Source organism: Nothoprocta perdicaria, unplaced genomic scaffold (assembly GCF_003342845.1).
Source record: "Nothoprocta perdicaria isolate Ctin4 unplaced genomic scaffold, notPer1 scaffold_295, whole genome shotgun sequence".
NCBI lineage: Eukaryota > Metazoa > Chordata > Aves > Tinamiformes > Tinamidae > Nothoprocta > Nothoprocta perdicaria.
Window position 1 is genome coordinate 516,190 of NW_020455527.1, and position 21,297 is coordinate 537,486.

Below are 21,297 nucleotides of genomic sequence, written 5' to 3' on the forward strand. Positions count from 1 at the left end.
TGCACTTGCCCTGTTGAACCTCATGAGGTTTCTCGCCGCCCAGTCCTCCAGTCTGTCCAGGTCCCTCTGGATGGCAGCACAGCCCTCAGGGCTATCAGCTACTCCTCCCAGTTTGGTATCGTCGGCAAACTTGCTGAGGGAGCACTCCAGCCCTTCATCCAGGTCGTTAATGAATAAGTTGAACAGGACCGTTTTGTTTTGGAAAACTCTCTCCTGCAGTGTTTGAGAGCTTTCCCTAGTTCTTAGCAAGGTTATTTCTGTCTGTACCATCCAGATGTCTGTATAAACATGGTTTTCCCTATGAAGAAGACATCACCCTGGTGCTTTCACCTCCCTGTTTATTCCCTCTTGTTCTCCTCCTACTTCTTTTCAGTTTATTTTTCTCGATTCAACTTTCTCATTCCATCAGTTTATGGAATTCCATCGTTTCATCTCAGAAAGGAAACGGAGCATGTAGGCCCACTTTGAAGTACTGCTGTTTGATTTTTCTGGTTTTAATTGTTTGAATTGTTTTAGGTATTTGTAATATTTGTCTTAAGCAGCATTTTGATCTGTAGAAGGCACACCAAGTCAGACTAAGTGATCTTGCCATGTGTTTCCTTGAATATCCACTGAGTGGGAGTAGGGTGAGGATAAAGAGTGATTTGAAGATCTTCAAAATCTACCTGGATGTGACCCTGTGCCACAGTGCTCTAAGTGTCCCTGCTTGAGCAGGGTGGTTGGATTAGATGGTCTCGGAGGTTCCAACCTCAACCATTCTGGGATTCTCTGATTTACAATCACTGCTGTTTTTTTTTCTATTTTTGAGCTGTGTTTATGATCCTAAGAAATGCACAAGTCATGTAAGCTATCCTGGAGCTCTCAAAGCAGATTCTGAAAACCTTTTAAGTATGTCGAAGTCACTTTAAGATTTGTTGAACCGTACATTATYCAATGTCTTTTGCTACAAATGGGGAAAATGGACCTAGACTTCTGATCTCTTTTGCTTAACAAGTTATTCTTAGTGAATAGAGCATACTTCAAAAAGTTCTTTTACTCTATTTAAGCAGCAGCTGAGCATTTAAGCTACTCAATTTTAAGCAGAGGATATCATCTTTTGAATGTCCCAGAAGACTCAAAGACCAAAAAAAGCTATAACTGAAACAGCAGTCACACAAAAATAACTGTAAGTTGTCTTTCCAGCCTTCTGGTCTTTGTGGGATTGCTGTCAGAGAAACTTGGTTTGGACCTCAAACCTGTGCATGGACCTCAGATACCAAGTCTTCCACCTCACTGCAGTATGTTTTAAGTAGAGTCTTCTCATCTCCATGAGAGCAGCCTTTGTAGAACTCTTACCTGCAATCAAATCTGGTGTTCACAAATGCATTGTTAACTTTGAGGTCTGCCTTACAGGATGAAGGTCACAACCTTCTTACTAAACACTGAAGGACTAAAGCAGTSTTGGCTTCTCATATATCTCCAGTAAATCAGGACGGGATCGACAAGAGGCCCAAGACACCAGTTTGACTTATCTTTTAAGTGATAGAGAAATTACAAACTGTGTTAGAAGGAAGTAATATTGTGCTAGTTCTATCAGGTCCTGTGGGAGAAGGGTAAAGAAGCTAGTAAGTTATGTTCAAAACCAGCCCAAGAAAATAGTTCTYCCAGAGCTGAGCGATAAAACCTGGTGCCAAATTGCTATATGAATGCTAAAACAACTTGGAGGCCAAGGAAAACTGCAGAGGTTCAAGTGTTAGAAGTTCACTGGGGGTTCCCAGCTTAAATTATATAGCTCAACATGTCCATGATCYGTAAAAGGTTGAAGGCTCAGTGTGCTAGTTGAAGTATTGTACGTATTATATATTCTCTAATTTTAAGCTTTCCTTGGCATTGTCCTTTGATTCCTATTTGAATGAGGATTTTGAACAAAAGATGAATCTTGGAATGTTCTAGAAATGCTGCTCTTTGTTTTTGTTTTCAGTTTCAGCTTCTATGTCTGCATACGTACCTTTTTGAGAGCATTTTTCCAGTGTTTTCTTTTCCTGCCCATGCAAGAACACTAATTTTAATTTTCTCAAACAGAAAATGCCAGTCATAAAGGGAATAACAGTGATAATATCCTAAATCCCAAGATGTTGCATATGATGGTGCCTATAACAGTGTATGCTGATACAGAGTGTGGCTGCAAGGTGCTTTCTTCGTTAGACATCTAGTTCTGGATTCATGTTGTAGTTGCTCGGGTCAGTTTTCAGCTGGTGCTAGAGGTACTTCTGCCACAGTTCCCTGGGGTATTTAAAGCTTCATCTCTTTCTGCTGCTTCAGACATGTAAGTTCAGTCTCAACCATTTCCTTTCCCCACTCCTCCCCTGTCTGATGTAGTTAACTTTTTACCGTTATCAACGCTTTTCTTGTTGCTTTGTTGATTTTCAGTTGCACAAGTGCAAGAACTTGTGGAGCATTTTGATATATTCAAGGAACTTGATTTCTTGAAAGCACCCAGGTCATRTGAAGAAAGCATGTGATAAGCATATGCGTGAAGCTATAGTAGAAAAGGTTTACAGTAACAGTATTCGTGAATCAAGTAACTTATCTAAAAGGCATCTGCTTGAGGTTCTTCAGTGGTATCTCTGTATAACGAATGGCTAYATKAAATGTCACCATAACTGAGCTGTGCTTCTCGCTGATCCTTGTCCATTCCTGTGTATTAACATGCATAAATAATCCTTCTGATAAGCTTCATCTTGGAATCCTTTTCTGCATGGGCGTATTCATTTGGAATGTTTTAGAAATTGTGCATGTATAGAAAAGGATCAATTTTAAATAGTGGAGGGAGATGCTAGTTGAACTGGGAAGTTGTGTTTGAAAAGTGCTGCAAGGCAGAGATCAAATTTCTTCATAAAAAAAGGGAATGAAACATTACTTGCTTTCCAAAGAGTTGCATTTAAAGACTTCTACAGATATCATATATATATATAGATCATTTTCAACACTAATTTGGTAACATGGACTTATTTGGAAATTAATAATTTAGGACTAGATGAGGGAAATTATTAGAACTCATTTGGTAAAGGGGACATTTTCTTGTGTTCACTGGAAATAAAGAAGAATACAAATCATACCCTGCAAAATAGATTGAAAGGTAGAAAGGTCACGTAATATYAGGTGCAGGGACAAGTGAGGAGCAGCACTGCTGAGCACAGAAGTACCATGAAATGCAGCATGTGGTAGTGTGCTCGTGCAAGCATTTCTGTGCCACATTCCTTCTAGTGAATGAAGAATACATACAAAACTGTGGTAGGACACAGGAGAGTAAAATATTTGAGTGTAAGGGTAACTCTTGAATGCARTTTTGGGCTTAATCCTCATTGAGGGTTGACAGTTGGTATCTGCTGTAGCATTTTTATGGACAGAACAGCTTCTGCTATGATAATTTCCAAGAAGCATATTTTGTATCTATGTTTATAAGCACTTAAATATAGGAAAATACAAAAATTATTTTTGTATATGTAAAAGTAAATTAGTTATAGCTTACGAAGGAAAACAGAGAGATGATTTCTCTCTGATTTAAAAAAATAATCTTTCTGGTATTCTTTAGCATGAGATTGAAACTATTTTTGAGCTTGCTTGTAGCATGTAGATRCTGCAGAGAGCAAATGGTGGAGACGCTTGTCGTCTTTCAGCTCTATTATACTGCATACTGGCTGAATTTGGCAACTTGTGGCATCTCTTGCATGCTTAGTCTAATGGCAATTCTCATACTATGTTTCCTTTGGAATTCTCTTTTGTCAAAATGCTTCCAAAAAAAAAAAGCCTAATTTTGACAGAAGTGCATATGACAAATTGCTGTTGTGAAGATTTAATGAAAGTGTCTATAGCTTATAAGTATTTAAATCCATTTGTATGTGCTAATTATCTTTCCAAGCTTGTCCTTATCACCAGGGAAGCCAGAGGGGTTCTTCCTGCTGGCATCTCTGTGAGGTTAGTAGCCCTTGGTTTTTTCTGCCTCTCTTTGTAGCAGGTGTTGGTCACGTGGTGTCTGTGGAGGACAGCACTGTGTATGCAGCAGCCACTCCTTGGGCTGGCTAGGCATTAGCTCTCCTTCCCTCTTCTTGATGGAGCCACGCTGCTACACTGAAAGGCTCCCTTGGCTATGTGAGTTGAACAGCTAGAGAGCAGCCTGGTCAGTCCCAGGTTTGCAGATCAGAGCATAACTCAGGGAGTCAGCAAGATTTATACACAAAATATGTAGATGCCAGCTTGGCAACAAATTCAGTTTTCAACAGATATAAGAATCTACCTATGAAAAAGGATGCAGCTAGGGAAATCAATTTAATTAAAGATTTATTTGACAAGCAATGGAAATGTTTAGGTTTTGAACAAGCAAGGAAAAACATCTAAATACTTGATATTGTCAGTGAATTTGCAGCTTAACAGGGTATTTATCATACAAGGTACCTCAAGTGACAGATGAAAAAATGCTGATCAGTCATTCAAGCAATTCTTCTTCCCAATGGACCCTAAAAATGTTGTCATGAATCAATCAATTCTTTTCCATCTTACTTTTCAAGATGATGTCTGAAATGTAAGAAAATTGGGTTATAGACCTTAGGTTAGATTGGAGTGATACTAATTGAAACTCATTATGGCCTAATATAAATGCTAATCTTATAAATATTAAAGAGTCAAATCTATCTTAATGTATTACACAGTACTTATATTACCTTCAAAAAAGTCAGCTTCATATCAATAGAATGGAAGCTCCAGTTGTCAAAGTTGCAGTGGAACTTTTTTGAAATGAGCTATCAATATCCATAATTAAAAACCTCTGGACAGACATAAGAAGTGCTGGCAAAGATGACGTGTGTTTTACCTGTAAGATGAATTTATCACAATTCCTTCAAACCTGTTAGATGYCCTAAGTCTACTTGCTTGGTGGCTAAAAGTGTTCTTTTTTTATGCATACTCCAATTTGAAAAGTGTGCCATGTCACATCTCTGCTATCATTTGATAGAAAAAAACAGGAGGAGTGACTGGTTTCTAGTAATAAGATGATGCTTGTCATACACAGATGAGCAGAACTATATTCTGGACTTTTATCATATATTACTTCTATCAGGGTGTAGCAGAGTCACGAAAAAGTTTCTGGTTTCCATTTGGAGCATAATGTGTCCTTACGTGTGCCTTAAGGATAAAGTGACTTGACTCCAGCTTTGCTGCTTCCTTTTTGCTTCTTACAATCTTCTTGTAAGAATCTTCTTGTTTTCGCTCCCCTCTCAAAAAGAAAAAAAACCAACAACAACAAAAAAAAATGGAGATACATTTCTGGTAAGTTGGCTTCACTGTGTCTGAATTCTGCTGAAAAAAAAAAAAGCTGAGATGGTATTTGTCTCTATCAAGCATTTAATGTCTGTGAAACCAAAAGATTAATTCCGCTCACATAAGGAAAGGCTGCCGCACAGCTGAGCATGCAGGACTTGTGTATAGGAATAGGGAGGGGATAGAGGAGGAAGGAGAGCCTTGTAAGACTAGAATAGTAAATTTGAAGGATGGAGTCTTGGACTCTAGGCCCCAAATCAAAATACCTGCTTTGCAGAATACAGATGTTGAAAGTGCAGATCCCTCTGTGGAAACTGTGCATGCAACTCCATCCTACAAACACTTTGACTTTTCTAAGTGTTTTTCAAAACTGATATCACTACTTCACTTGTTTTGGTGTCTTGATACTGGTAGAGTACCAATAAATATTTTATACAGCTGAATGAGTATTTTGCACTACACATGTTTTTTCACCTTATCACAACCTCTTCCAAGGTCAGATTTAGTTGAAAGCATCTTTAGTTGAAAGTGTTAGCTGTTATTAGCTGCTTTTTAATGCTTAAACATCACCTATGGGATATAGTAATGAATTTATTACTCTCCTGATGCTCACCTTAACAGAAGTGTACGGCAAGTAAGATATTAACTCCGTGATACAGCYGTATCTTTTTTGTCCCCTGAAAGGATCTTTCCAGTTTTAGGCTTGGTGAGACTTGTAGTTGTTGCCCATACAAAGAGCTAGGTGTTAAGATTCTAGATTAAAATTCTACMAATTCAGATTCTAGTCTGAGCCCTGAAGGAGAAAAACATAAATTCCAAAATCTTCCAAACCTTCCAAAATCTTCTAATTTGTTCTTCTCTATTTTGCCTCTTCTAAGGGTGTGTGTGTATGATTTGTTGCCTCTAGTAGATTCAGGTATGAAGGTCTGCATCTTATGCCTTGTCTTCTCCCTAGTATGTGTAAGTTTCAGAGAAGCCACTACTATTTCAGTGTTTAATCCCGCTCCAACTTTACTCTCTCCTTTTCCCAAGGTGCAGCAACTGCACTTGTATCTCCTTGTGGAAAACCCACAGCAATCTACCCCCTTCTGTGCTTTATGGACTTCTTGGCTATACTTTCCTTACCTGTGTACTAGAGGTCGTGTCCCTTCTGCCTCCTTTTCCTTGCTATTTAGGCAGATGTCCTGTGAAAGATGCCTTTTTTTCCCAGCTCTTTACATCCTAGTGTTTGCCTTGGCCTTTCCCCGAGTTCTCTCAGAAGAGGAAGTTCAGCCTTGCTTGTCATACTGAAACAGCTACTGCAGCAACCTCCTTTCCTGCTTCAACTTGGCATGTCSTTGCAGAAAGGGAGGGAGGGATTGCATAGAAGGGGGTAGTAGCTTCTGTACAGGCACTAAGAAAATGAATTTTTTGCATTCATGCAATCATGCCATGAAATCATGGCATTGCTGAAAAAGAGGGAAGAGGAAGAAAGCAATGGACAYGGGCCAAGTGGAATCTTCTAGACCTTCTATTTGCCCTGCTTCCCCTGCTGTGCATATTTTCTGATGTAAAACATGTTCTTCCCTGCTAAGATGCCTAATTTGGTGTCACTGCTTGGTGCTAAAGGCAGTGGTAAGCATAAATCAGAAGAGTTTATTTACTCTCCATTTAGAAAATAGTTTATCTGCTGCTGTTATGTTATATACCAAATAAGTAGCTGCTTAAGCTTGCAACTGCACAGATAATGTTGTCTTGTATTAATTCTTCTGTATCTGGGGTTGTCTGTATGTTTTCAGAAATAGATATGTGCTTTTCATTGTATTACTGAGTTTTTATATGAAAAGTGGTTGTAARATTAAAAATAATGGGATGTTTTTCAGTAACTTTTTGACTGAAATAAATGGTGTTTTAGTATCTACAGAAAGTACTTATGTGCTTTCTTTATCCTGTGTTCTTGTCTGCAGAAACTTTGATGGTAAATGGGGAGTTGGTGAAGTAAGGGGGAAGTTAGGAAGTTATCTTCAAACTTGTAGCAAATGAAAGGGATAAAGACTTTGAGGTGAATACTTTTCCAAGAGCAAGGAGTGAGAATATTGCTAACTSTTTCTCTTTATTTTGCAAATGACTTGAACAAACTGAGTCCTACTTCATCCAGATTAATAAACCATGTTTATCTGGAGTTCATGAAATCTGAGCCCCCATGAATTTAACAGGCTTGCACTTCTAGTTTATATTTTTTCTTCTGAGCTCAGTACATTAGAGAATGTGTGCACTGCTTGGGTTATGAAATTGTGGTAGTCCCTCAATGAGTTCTCTTCCAGTATTTGCATATAAAAGCATTGTCCCCTGATATTTTTACAAACCAGGAGCTGCTGATGAAACTGTACACCAATTTATATTGTAAATCGATATCTCAAAGTTTAAAGAAATTTCTCTCTCAGAATGAGCCTGCTGCAAAAAGTGAGGATAGCACTTGATGTGTTACTATTTGTTGTGAAGTGATTTAATAAATATTTAAACAACTTGCTGCTGCTGTTAGGACATTGTGACTTGCAAGGCTGCTGTGCATGTGGCTGCTGTGCCTTACAAACTTCAGTATCACCTCCCATGAAACCCATGTGACTTATGCCTCAGGTTCTCAGATGACTTCRCTACAGATCTACTACTGCTCTTCAGGGGTTGTTTGATGTTGAATAATCATTTCTTGGACTAAAGCAGAAGTAACCTGGAGCCTAAAATAGGGTTTTCTATGATTGGCTTCTAAAATGATGTAAGCCTTAACTTTGATTCCACTTGCTCCAGAAAACAAGCTTCTTGCTTGTAAGCCTTGTGTTAAGCTGTAGTTTAGGGCAGATCTACAAGTCAAATGTGGAGTTATTTTTATTTTATGTTCAGAGATAACAGGATGGAAGTCATGTTTTTCAACAGAGCATAGATGCTTAAATTATTGCCCAAATGAGAGGAAACTGTCAGTAAAGCATTGTTAACATGCCTAAGCTTTGCATTGCATTTAATATCTATATAAAAAACAATCTCTATAACTTGATATAGAGTCAGGGAAAGTAGTCAGATATTCACTTGCTTTGGGCTCATTCAATTTGAGATGCTGATGACCTGTTTTCATTGATGKCTTGGAATCAGGGCATGGCTCCTTAATTCTAATGGCAGCTGCTCCCAAGACTACTCTGCTTTGTCCTATGGTCCCCAGATTTGCAAAGCTGGGGAGGGGGAGGACAGGGGGAAGATTTTGCCATTACTRTTATGCACATTCACATTCTGCTTGTTGTACGTATTTCTCCTCCTACCCTTTTTCTTCTTTCCCTCCCTCCCCCAATGTTTCCATCCCYACCCATTCTTCCCTCCTAATCACCACCTGTGAGTGGGAGACAGTGACTCTGATTCACTATTACTAGGACTGCTAGACTGTGATAAGAAATTCTCTAGCTGGTCCAAGTCTTTGACATGCAAAGTTTGGAGAGCAGCTCGAGAGGTCTCCTCTTCCCTAGTAAGAATCAGAGTTGAATCTTTTTGCTTGGAATTGGAATTTGGAATGACCAAGGTGTGTGTTCAGTCATTGTTGTGTTTTAAGAGTACCTTTCTAAACTTGGTAGCTGTGCCTGGAGCCAGCTTTAACCTGGGCCTAGTTTTCAGAAGGGCCAGGAATTTGCAATTGGAATCACTGGAGTGTGAGGAGCAACAGTTTGTCATAAATTTTAAGGAGTAATGAAGTGCACRTTAAATTTAATCAAATTGTGCAGTGTTTTATTTTTAATCAGTGCAAAACCTTCCTGTAAACCTAGCTTTGTTTTGTTCTACCTCTAATATATGTTTTATTACAATGCATAAGTAACATCTTTTGARGTACTACAAATTTTGAATTATATGAATACATTTGACTGCCAGATTTCACTGTTTCTGGGAAGTGCAAAGGTCGCTTACAATATTTGGTAGTCAGCACAAGAGACCTATTTAGAAGAGAATATTTCACAATTCTGTTTCTTCTGGTAGAAATCATGTGATTCTTTGCTTCTTTCCTCAGCTGTATGAGGAATAAGGGTGTGAAGTTTTTTCCTTTTCCTCAAAGTGTGTGTGTGTGTCGGTATGTGTTCTTGGGGTGGGAGGGTAAAGTGTTAGCTTCCAGAGCTGAACATGAGTAAGCTAGAATAGCCCCATGTGGATGAAAGCAAGCTTGTGGAGTGAGAAACAGAAAGGTACAAGGATTGAAGGAAAATCGGGAAGACCTACAGCTGTCTGAAGATAGCAAGAGACAAAGTGCAAACCAGATATCTTCAACCTATGGTAGCTGCATAAGTAAATACTTAGTTTTCCCAGSTCAAGTATTTGTGTTTCCTTCACCATTTATGTAGAGTACTGGAAGTAAATCTTATTTGAGTATTTTAAAGTACTTGATACAGAACTTAGTGCAGTGCCCTGTTCCCCCACTATGCTGCTTTTACTGATCCCTACTTCTGTAGGGATATGATGTCTTGGTATTTGGTAGTGAACTTGATATTACAAAATCTAGAATATGGTAAAAGTAGAATGAAGATATTTAAAAAGGTAAAAATGGACAAATGTAAAGAGAAAATTGTGTTTATGTAYGTGTTTGCCCAGTTTGAATTGTTAGTTCCTCATTCCAGATGTTGAGTTCTATTTAGGTTAGGATTCAGTGCTCATGGGCTCTGTGTCACCTGGTTGAATGTCCTGGAGAATGCATTTTGGGGAAAGCATTTTTCTTCAATCCAGCAAGGCACTATGTGAATTCTATGTGCACATCTTCAGCCTTACTAATAAACATGGAGCTCAGCTCTCAATCTGCCTGCAGCTCATCTCTGTTTCTTTGAGACCAGGAAATCATGAGCTGAGTAATGACTGTAGTAGTCTCCTTAATGYTAGACTGATCTTGAGTAAGACCTCTGAAATTATCACATTTTTAGTGGTTTATCATTCCCCTTTTTCTGTGAACACATGCTTACATTTCTTAAAAGATTTGYAGTATCTGTTCTGTTACTACTTTTATATGTAACATTGCTAAAATATTTGTATGTTATTCACATACAGGATTACACAAAGGAATAGTCTTTTCAGAGCAAAGTGCTCAGGTTCAAATGGTATGCCACTAGGAGAAAGCTAGAAAAGAAAGGAAGGAAAAGAGTGGAAAACTGATAAAATCAGTATCAGATTGGTGGCTGTTACGCTCTTTCTTGAGGTTTACAGATTCATTCATGCCCTGTCAACCAGCATGTGCTTCTCGGTCACAAATAGCAATAATGGAGAACTTTTATTTTTAATGTTTATCAATACAAGGGTCGGAATTGCCTTTAATTTGGGGACTAAACTTGGGGATCAAGGGAAAAGAATGTTTCTGAATCTTGAGTGTATTTTTTCTTTTCAGATGAACTAAACCAGAGATGCAAGTCATATGGTTCTCCTTCATGTGTCTAATCAAGAAAAAATACAACATAAATTACTCTTCCGAAGATTAAAAATGTGTTCAGCTTTTCCTAGTTCACATGTCTATCATGTAACACTACTTCCTGACATAAATATTCTTTTTATTTCATTAATAGGGAGGATGGTCAGTGTGCCATTGGCAGGTAAAACTCAGAATCATTGTACTGGTCACTTTCAAATGTTCATACCCTCACATCACTCTTCTAGTTTGTTTTTTTTCATATTTTTCAAAGTTGAAGTTTGAGGCARAAACGCAGAGACTATACACAACTCAGACTGGGCAAGTTTTCTGTAAAGCTATTGACAAATTCCTATAATAATTACTGCTGAGATGTCCCAGTGTCAGAGATCAGATTTAACTTTCACATGAATCAGTTGAAAGTACTATCATTGCCATGTACACCAATTTCTTGAAAAGGCAAAAACCTGAGGAAGATCTACTTGGAAAAAAAAAAAAAAAAAAGCAGGACTACTTAATATTTCTTTTTCAAACTGTTTTACATTTCAGATCCCTGACTAATTAAGACAGGTCAGAGGATTTGTTAACAAGAGAGCCCCAGGTTTGTTCCTGGCTTTACGTAGGCTGAGGTGACTCAGGAATATCCTCACCAATACAGGGTTTGTCTTTTCTTTTTGTGTCAGCTCTGCTGTGTTGGAATTAGTCAAAGAATTGAAGTGTAAGGAAAAGGTTATTGCTAATGGCAGTGTCTCCTAAGTTATAGGAAAGGTAATGTTAYATCTGCTGCAGAGGGAGGAATTAATGCAGAAACTATTTGCTTTGATTTTTAGTTGTATCCTAATATATTCACGTATATATCCACTAAAACCTCAAAGGTCTTGCTTTTATGAGGGTTTCGGAACAAAGCCCTTGTCTTACAGTCTTAAGTAGTTGTAATATCTTTATTTTTGGTTTACTCATGGTCTTGTCCTATGAGACTAAACAAGATTGAATTGGACAAGAAATTTATCCTTTCAAAATATGAAAGCACAAATGGAATCTTTACAAAGTGAAAAGTACTAAAGAACAGACAAATGTTTTTCACTACTTTATATGCAGTGCTTACTTTCCTGGTATTGTAAGAAAGGATATGAATTCTAAATGGATTATAAAATGATAGATAACTTTGATTTATGGATGCAACCCTGATAAGGGGTCACATATGTAGCATACCTGCTTCAGGAAAACTTTTCTGAAACATCTCCCTGCAGGTAGTGTGTTGGACATTGCCTTACAAGAATGACCTTCTGTTGTTGCTGTTAGCTCTGAAGATACGGGTGGGGTTTGTTTCCCAACATACCAACATCAAATTGCGGCTGGTAGAGTGAGCTGGTCTTCCAAGTCCTTTTGCACTTAGGACTGGGGAAAAATGCACCAAAAGTTAGGGATGCAGTRCTGCACAGTCAGCTTATACATTGTGGATTAAATACTGTGCCTGAGTGATGCTAGGGGAAAGAGGGAAGAAAAGTGATCCCTCCTCTTTCTTGGAAAAGACCCCACTTACCTTCCTGATCTCATCTGCTTGGCCCCAACTATGTGCACAGTGAAGCATTTACACACCTAAAAAAGGCCTAGCAATTTGTTGAGGAGTTTGACCTGGTATCTGTTTTGTAAATGCTGCATGCAGCAAGTGAATGGATGAATGAAGGGCTAAGAGGGTAGCTGATGAGAACAACTATGTGGAAATGAGCAATCAGTGTAAAACAAGCATAATGAAGCCAATAAGTATGAAAGCCTCGGCTTTACAGTCTTGAGTTTTTGTATAGTACTCATTTGTTTAGTACGTTTCTTGTGAATTATGCAACTTGCTGCATGAACTAGTATTACTGTAACTTTGCTGGGGTGGTAGCAAAAGGCCTTTTTAAATGCAGCTTATAAAACGGCAATAAAACTCCATTTTTTTTGAAGAGGAGCTTTTCTATATAACTTTGAATGCCAGATATTAGTGTTTTGTCTTTTTTTAATATGCTTTGTCAAGATAAAGACCCATATTCTTTTTGTTGGCTTTTCTTTGTGGAAACTTTGCCCTTATTTGCTTGCTTTGAAAAGGAAACTATGTACAGAAGTAAATACACAGCAGACTTGTGTACTCAATGATTTCTTTTTTTCTGTCCTTTTTTCTTATTTTAATTTTGTACAGAATGAAAGTCAAGGTTGATTATTTTAAGATACCCTTGGGATTAGATTTAATACATTATTTCCTCATTTCATGCTGTTTTGTTATTTATAAACTGTTTTATGTTTTATCAGGCTTAATCTGAGCCACTTAGTCTCTTAAACAGTGACAGGGGCTGCTAAAGATATCTCAACCATCTCCACTAGTGAAGCAATCGTGACATACCTAGAGAATGGAGGTTTGCAAACACGTCAGGAGTCCTAGAGGTGAGGGCAGCAGTGATGGGGTCTGGAGCTTGATGAACACAGTTGTGAAATGCTGTTGTTTTGTAATACGTGATTCCTTCCATGCTCTGCTCTGCCTCATGCCTTCCCAAAATAGCCAGGTGATTAGGACACTAACCCATGGTGTTGAAGCCCCAAATTCAATGAATACTTAATCAAATTTATACAAAATCGAGCTGCTGTAATAGTTAAGATTGAAAATGTTCCATCAAGAGTAATGGATAGCCTTGAGGGTTTCACTGGAGAAAGGCTGAAGCTTCCATTGTTGCTCGAACTCTAGGAGAAGAGCGTCTAAACCTGGGTCTCCTACCTCCAGGAGGGTGCTGTTGTTGAGCTCTTAGCTATTTTGATATAGTAAAATCTTTCAGAACAGAAATTCTGTAGTTGCTGAAACATGCATTCTATTCTACATAATGTTTTGATGCCACTGAATCAACATTTTCCAATGAACTCCTGTTACTGTGAAACTTGGGCTAAGACTACTTGGGTTGGAAAATACATTATGAAATAAGTACAGGGAGGACACTGCTTGCTTCTAATGACTCTGCTTTCTACATCCCTACAGGTATACAGTGATGCAGCTGCTTACTACAACAAGGTAAATGAACATTGCTTATCTTGGTTGTTTGTGTTAAGGTGTATTTGTTATAATTCCTCATGTGTCTGCTCTAATTTGTTTATATCGGCCTTGTGAATTTTCAATCCTCATACTGAAAAGCAGTCTGTTTCTCTACAAGTTTTCATTTGTCTGTCATGTTTCATGTTATGCTCTTGTTAGGATATATGCCCTTTGGCTTTCTGTGTCCATCCATTAGGAATGCATCTGCTGTCTAAACCAAGTTCTTTTTCTTTATAAAGAATGTCTTTAGCTATTTGCCTATGCAACTAGTAAGCCTACTTTTTTAACCTTCATGATCATGGAGCCGAGAAAGGAAAGGAATGAGGATGAAGGGGAAGTGGGTACTGCCAAGTGTCTGAAATACAGATTTAACTAACATTGTTCTGGTATGTGGATGATTCTTGTATGGACATAATGTTACACATCCCTACCTTYCTGCAGTTTGTAGTTCAATGGGCACCTGGTTTTATCTCTACCTCATGATTTAAAATCACTATCATCTCTTGAGAAAGATCATTTGGGGGAATATGAGCTCTCTTTGACATGCATGCTTTTTTACTTGTGTTTAAGGGGGAGATATGTTTTCCTAAATGACCTAGAAAACAATGTGAAGTGTCTTTGTATGTTTTAACAGCCTGAACGGTTGTTATTAATGTGATGGTATCAAGCTGAAACATTTGTCAATTTGGCCATGAAATTGCCTGTGGCTCCTGTTTTGCTATGACTGATAGAGGATTCCAGCACTTTGAGCCAGCTGTTTGCTTGCTGTGCACTAAGGGAAGAGCATTTGAGAAGGCCTTGGCTATCACATTTTCATATGATGTGCACTATTTTATACATGTGCATATTCCACAAAGAACAGAAGAACTCACAGCAGCCCCAAAACGGCATCTGTTCTTTATAGTGAGATAAAGAAGCTGCAGAAGGTTTGTGGAAACTTGCTGATGCTTGTTGTCACTTAGCAGGAAGTGTTTAGGAGTTTGTGAAGAACAAAATTACAATTTGTCAAATGTTGCAAACCTCAGAGTGATTGCACACTATTTGATTTTGCTGTTGCTATAAATAAGATTTAACTTTTTGAGTTTACAAAATGACCAACTTTTCCCATAATATCTGAGTTAGAATTTTCTCTTTCAAAATATTGCACAATCTAAAGGGTGAAGTTGACATTGTTTTTGTAACCCATTACCTTCTACAGCCAGTATATGTAGCTATGTAAAAACCAAGATGTTACTACTTTCCTTATTTTTCCTTTGGTAGAATGCCATGCCTGCCCTGAGATACCAGGAGACAGGGAGGTTCACAAATGGTGTTTGTAACTTGTGTCATGGTAACACTTTGGGTAGTGCCGTCTCTTCATGTTCTCCCTGAAATATCAAGCAGGAAAAATATCCAAGAGAAACTTGTATCAAAGGCCATTGTAGCCAGTATGAATCATGTCATTCTCTCAAATTCATCTGTGAGCATTTCTGCTGTGGTTGCAGCTGCTAATGGGAAGTGTCAAGATAGATGCAGTGAAAAATGGCATTTTTTTTTAGCCTTTGGGGATCATATCACTTATCTTCAGGTTTAGGAGGGAAGATCAATAAATAAAGGATTGATAGTCATATTTATCGTAAATAGTGAATACTCTTAAGCAAATACTGCTAAGCAACATTTTGAATGTGCTTCATGTGTAGAGAACTAGTGCCCGTTTTGTACAGAAACAAGTAAATTCATCATTTTGAGCAGACAGAGCAAGGTGAATCCTTTCAAGAGCAGAACACAACTAAGCTTCAAGACTAAGCTTAAATTATTAATAGCTGGCTTGAATTGTGAACTAGGTTTTATAAACACAATGAGAAGGCAACATTGCAAAATCTATGGCAAGAAACATGGAGCTCTGTGCAGAAGACATTGCTTGTAGATGACAATGCAGATCTTTCTAAGAGCCACCTTACTTGTGTGCTTTGGTCAATAGTGGATGACCAAAGGTAAAATTCCAAGTAGCATCACTGGAAATTGAGTTAGACCTCACAGAGATGCAGATTGTATTAATCTCAGAATTGTTGTTTCCAGTTCTGGATGTGCAAAAATGTCACTTAGCCATTAGCACCTGGGGCTGTGTGCGACATATTTCCTGCTCATCCACTGCCTGGGACACATGACTGGGAAAGTGCCTTTTGCCAAGCACTGCTAGTGGAAAGGCTGCAGGCTTCTAAGTGCCTCTATTGAAGCCACCCTTGGTTACGCTGAGTCATAGGCCAGTGCCCATAGCAGACAGATGTATTTGTTTTTCTTCACTATCAAAATTAATGGGTTAGGTGGAAGCCAAAGCTGCCAATGTGATGTGGACAAGCTGACTCTGACTTAAGCTGAGCTTTTTCCAGAAATGGAATAAAGATAATCAACAGCTTATTTTGAGGAGATAGGGAGGGGTAGGAGGAGAAAGGGAATAGGATTTCAGAACAAAATGTACGTTTAGGAAAGTTCCTGTTCCCTCTTGAGTTTTCAGATGCTTCTGTGGTATAAAATCATTTTTGGATCACTTATGTAAATAAAGCACACCAACATTTCTTAGTGTGATTTAGGTGTGAAAAGCAAGTAAAAGTGTTGCTAAGCCATTTTTGTTAGTTTCTGAGTCTAGAGCTACTTGAGATTGGTCAACTTTCAGAGCAACTGGGGAACCCCACCCTGGTATAGCACTCTTGTGAGGAACTACTTATTTCTCTAGGGAATYGGACAATGACCAGAGCAGGATTCTGATTTGTGAAAATAACACATCAGTTTGTGCAAGGCTCTTCTGTCTTCCCTTTAGGATTTAGAACCCAGCTGGTGTTGAGGAGGTGGCATGTTAAAGAACTTCAGGGAGAATTACTCTAATGAAAAATTGTCTGGTATTAAATACATGGATAGGAGATAGAGGTTGATAGTGCAGGGCTCCCTATTTGAGTTGATGTTTCAAGTTTGTTAGTAGTATCATGGTCTGTTTCTTAATGCCTAAGGAAATGCCTCAGTGTTACCTACGTCTAACAGTCAGAGATGCTTCCATGTCCTAGTACTCAAGTCTTTCAGATTCCATTTCTTTGGGTGTAGAAATATGCACTACAGACCCCTCATGGATGTTTCCTTAGTTGCTTACCTTTGGGTCAAGGTATATGCTTATCTGTTCCTCTGTTTGAGGAGCTGGATTCTTTTTTGTCCCTTGGCTTCAATGGGGAGAGGGGGATTTCTCTTCATTTTCTGGTGAATTTGTATTGCTCTTAACAGAGGCTTTTGGTTATCTAAAATGTGGGTACTTTTTTTGTTCTCTTTCCCTAAAGTAGTTCAGCCCAATATTGTTAGATTCAAATGTTTAGTAGAACATTCCTTCTGAGTACAAAATCCCATTTCTTATATACTTTTGTACTTTGCACTAGATTGTATATGTGGATTTTTTTGCATATATACAGTGTGTGTATATGTATGACCTTTAAGGTGTTAGGCATTAAGCTTATTCTATAATGCACTTTCTAGTATTCAGCTACCTTCTCCCAAAAGGAAATCAAATCTTGCAAAGTAAAAATAGAAGTATGATTAAAAGTTTTGGGGTGTGTGTGGGGGAAATAGTGCTTGTAGGCAAGAATATATGTCATCAGGTTTGAGAAGGGTGGCACACTGGAGAGAATGATGGCAAATATGTGCCCAGACTTGAGTCATATCAGCATAAACACTATCTGACTAAACCCTGACTGGACAAATCTCCCTCAGGCCAATATAAACCATTTTAAAGCTGCCATAAACTAGCCCTTTGGCAAAGAGCTAAACCAGACTGGGTGCTATCATGAAAGCAAAGGGATTGGGGCAAAAAGAGTCAAGTCCTTATGATAGCAGAGATGTTTGCAGTTCCTATTCATTCTTTGTTTAGCTTGTGCTTTTTGAAAAGCTCAGAAAATTTTTGGAGAAGCAAACTTGGCATTGCATTTGAGATTTSCCATTGAAGCTAGAACAAAAGCTTTACAGAACTCAAGGCTCAAGTCTCAGTAGGACACACAAATTTTGTTCACAACAACAGCAAAAGTTTCTAGAAGAAGAATAATATAATGTAAATGTAACTGTAAAAGAAGGGAAGCAGCTTAGAAAGTCRAAGTGGAAATTGCTGCTTGCTTATTGTTTTCTGATCTTAACTGGTGGCTGGTTAAGCATCTAGTTAAAATCAGGTGTATGTGGCGTATACTACTTGCATTTTGTGCATGTTGGTATTGTATTAGTTCCATTTGTTAGTTTTACTATAATAATGTCTTTTGTAGGTATAATATGTTGCTAGGTGGTATTTTCATCTTTCCCAAAGATATTGAGACATATATATATGTTAATGTGCGCTTTATCCGTATTGGAGCATCTAGAAGCTGGATGCACATAAATGTTAAGCTGTTCAGATGCATATGGAATACATCACTGGAACGACAAAAGTCAGTTTTACGAGTGCATTTTTGACCTACTTATCTGTGTAGAGAAAATGTTGTCTGAAAAAATATCTTAAAAATGACCAGGCTCTGGTATCTTTTGCTGCAGACTTCAGTTACTTACATATCTTTTATTTAAATATAAAGTCTGATTTGGCAGTGTTTTGATACATATCAACTACACCAAAATGACTGTAGCTTGGTAATGCTCGGTCATCTTAAAATCAGCTTTTGTTGTATTGCTTAAATAGTAAAGATCACTTTCCAGTCAGTCTTGCAGTTGCAATGTTTAGGTTATGCAGCTAGCCAAAGGCTACCAAAATATCTGTTAGAGAAGTGCCAAGTTTCAATTGTTCTGGTCAAGAATTGCTGTACTGGGTTTGCACAAACTTTGCAGGAAGTACATTACCTTTATCCTAAGAAGTAAAAATATAGGCAGTTACAAGTAACTGAAAATAAGACTTGAATGGAAATAAAGAAATTTCAGCAGTAGGAATCATTCTTGCTCCTATTATGTTATGTTTGTAAAATTAAAGTTATGTCAGTTAATAGTTGTATCTTTAATAAGCTTTCTATTTAAAAAGCTGCCAAGATGCTATTACAATGAGTGCTGTCTGTTTACTTGTCATAAGTGATGCTATTTTGTCTTGTAGATTCAGTTATAAAATACAATTAATATTAGAACAATATCTGCAGCAAATAATTGCATGGTTCAGAAAAGTATTAGGTGGAATGAGGATAAATATTAATTTCTTATATAAAAAGAAAAGCAGGTCATAATGTGACTAATACCTTGTTACTTAAGTTAGAAGTATACCTGCTTTTTAATATTGTGTGATACTTTAAACTACTTTTCTTTGTTACACAGCTCTGTTATGGGTGTTCTGACCCTTCCCCTTTCCTCAGTCCCTGGTGATGTTAGAAGTGCTATTATCTTCATTGCAAAAATTGGACTTTAGTACTGAGAGGCTAAATCAGTTATGTTCAAAGTGGACTGTGCTGTACGAGGTGGCTACATCTGTGGGGAGTGACTTGGAGGTTTGCCCTGTGTAGTGCTTGGGTTGTGCAAAAACCTGTAGCATGGCAGGACAGGGTGAATTATCTTCCACTTCTGGGCTCCCCAGTACAAGAGGAATGTGGAGCTGCTGGAGAGAGTCCAGAGCAGGGCTACCAGGATGATCAGAGGCCTGGAACATCTGCCATATGAGCAAAGGCKGAGGGAGCTGGGCCTGTTCAGCCTGGAGAAGAGGAGGCTGAGGGGGGACCTGATCAGTATCTATAAATACCTCAAGGGAGGCAGTGAGGAGGAGGGGGGCGGCCTCTTTTCAGCGGTGGCCACTGATAGGACTGGAGGAAACGGCCACAAGCTGAGGCACCAAAAGTTCCACAGGAACTTAAGGAAACATTTCTTGACAATGAGGGTGACAGAGCCCTGGAACAGGCTGCCCAGGGAGGTTGCGGAGTCTCCTTCTCTGGAGATCTTTAAAACCGGCTTGGACGCAGCCCTGTGCCACGTGCTCTAGGTGACCCTGCGTGAGCAGGGGCGTTGGACTCGATGACCTCTGAGGTCCCTTCCAACCTTAACCATTCTGTGATTCTACGATTCTATCTGTAGTGGAGTCTCTCTGTTTTTCGGAGCGTTTCCCAAGTGGGGAATATGGTCATGCTGGTAACATGAGACAGTGTCCTCAACTGAATCCTGCTTTGAGTGGCTGACTCCTTGGTGTGATATGGCGAGGTGTCCCGTAGGAAGATAAAGGGTGATAACTAACATGGGCGTGGGAAGCAAATGCTGGGGATAGGTTGTATAATGCTATTAACCTTCAGAGCATGCTGAAAGTGTAGATGAGGTGCAGGACAAGAACTGAAAGTAGAGAGGAATCTAAACTTACCTCCATTTTTCCTTTATGGGTCTTCAGTGGGCTTTGATTATATATTAAAGATAAAAATGGCCCAGCTGGAATCTAATTATTTTACCTACTAAAGCAGACTATTGGAATTTTTGTCACTGATTACAAAAGCAGCATGTTTGAGGGGCAAACCCCAATTTAACAGGATTTACAGGTCAGGAGGGTAGCTAACCTTTTATTTTCATTGTGAAGCAGTGGTGCTATTAGGTCCTGTTTTAGCTAGGAGTCTGTCAGCGTTTCTTAAGGAATTTATAACTGATCTCTAAAGCACCCTCCAGGGCAGGATAAGCCCTCTGCCTCCTAAGGAGTCACTGCTACCTTTCCACTTCAGTGAGCTGCTGATAACAGGAGCGGATTGCTTCYGTGGGCAGTGGCTCTGAGGGAAACAGTTCTGTTGAAACTGCACTGAGTTGCCAGAGAAGAGAATCTGTAGGAGTGCCCATGCGCTCCCGGACGTCCTCAGGGGCCTTTATAACACTGTGAGGATGCTGATGGGCTTAAATGGGAAATTGTTAGAGTAAAAAGGAGACGTGACAAACCTGACCACCACAAGTGGTCACCATACACATCCACTAAAGGTGACTTCAGAGCTACTTCAGACTACTGTGAAACTGTGTTGTTTTGGCTTTTTGTTCTTCCTGTTTTTTTTTCCAGGTGAGTTCAACTCTTGGTCTTTCTTTCAGATTCTTTTCTTTTGCGTATCAACTCTTTGTTGTTTGTGCACTGTTGTGGATAGCAGAGCTGTTTGTAACACAGGTGAACTAAGGACAGAGTAACAAACCTTGACTCTGAGTTTCCTGACTGCTTATAAATCCACTAGTGTTTTTTTAACATCCTGTCTTCAATAAGCACACATAAATATAAATGTCTGTGCTTAAGATCTTACCGGGGTGGCGCGAATCCTTGCCAAGATAGTCAGGAACTGGTCAGTCTATATTGCTTGCACTTGTGAGTGGTACATTAGAAAACACTTGACTGTATCACTGTTTTATAAATAGCTGGATTCAGCATTTCTGCAATTATCTGCTAGGGGTAAAAAGGTAATAGATGGATAAAAGTATGTACAGATCATGTTTCAGAGTCTTTTAGATGAAGTGAATGCATTCTAGAGCTTATTTGTTCCTGATTTTTTTAGGCCTTTTCTGTCATTTTAGCTGTCCTGCTAGGAATAGCAGGGAGAGAAAAGATGTTCCAGTGTTGTGGGTACTAGCTTTA

The 21,297-nt window shown here is 38.7% G+C and overlaps 1 long non-coding RNA gene across 1 annotated transcript in view; it reads left to right on the forward strand.

Moving 5' to 3' along the window:
• Positions 1-21,297, forward strand: part of LOC112949429 — a 61,808-nt gene that overhangs the window by 31,317 nt on the left and 9,194 nt on the right. The window contains exon 2 of the long non-coding RNA XR_003249824.1: positions 13,695-13,727. This is a non-coding gene — a long non-coding RNA (uncharacterized LOC112949429). The remainder of the gene's footprint in view (positions 1-13,694; positions 13,728-21,297) is intronic.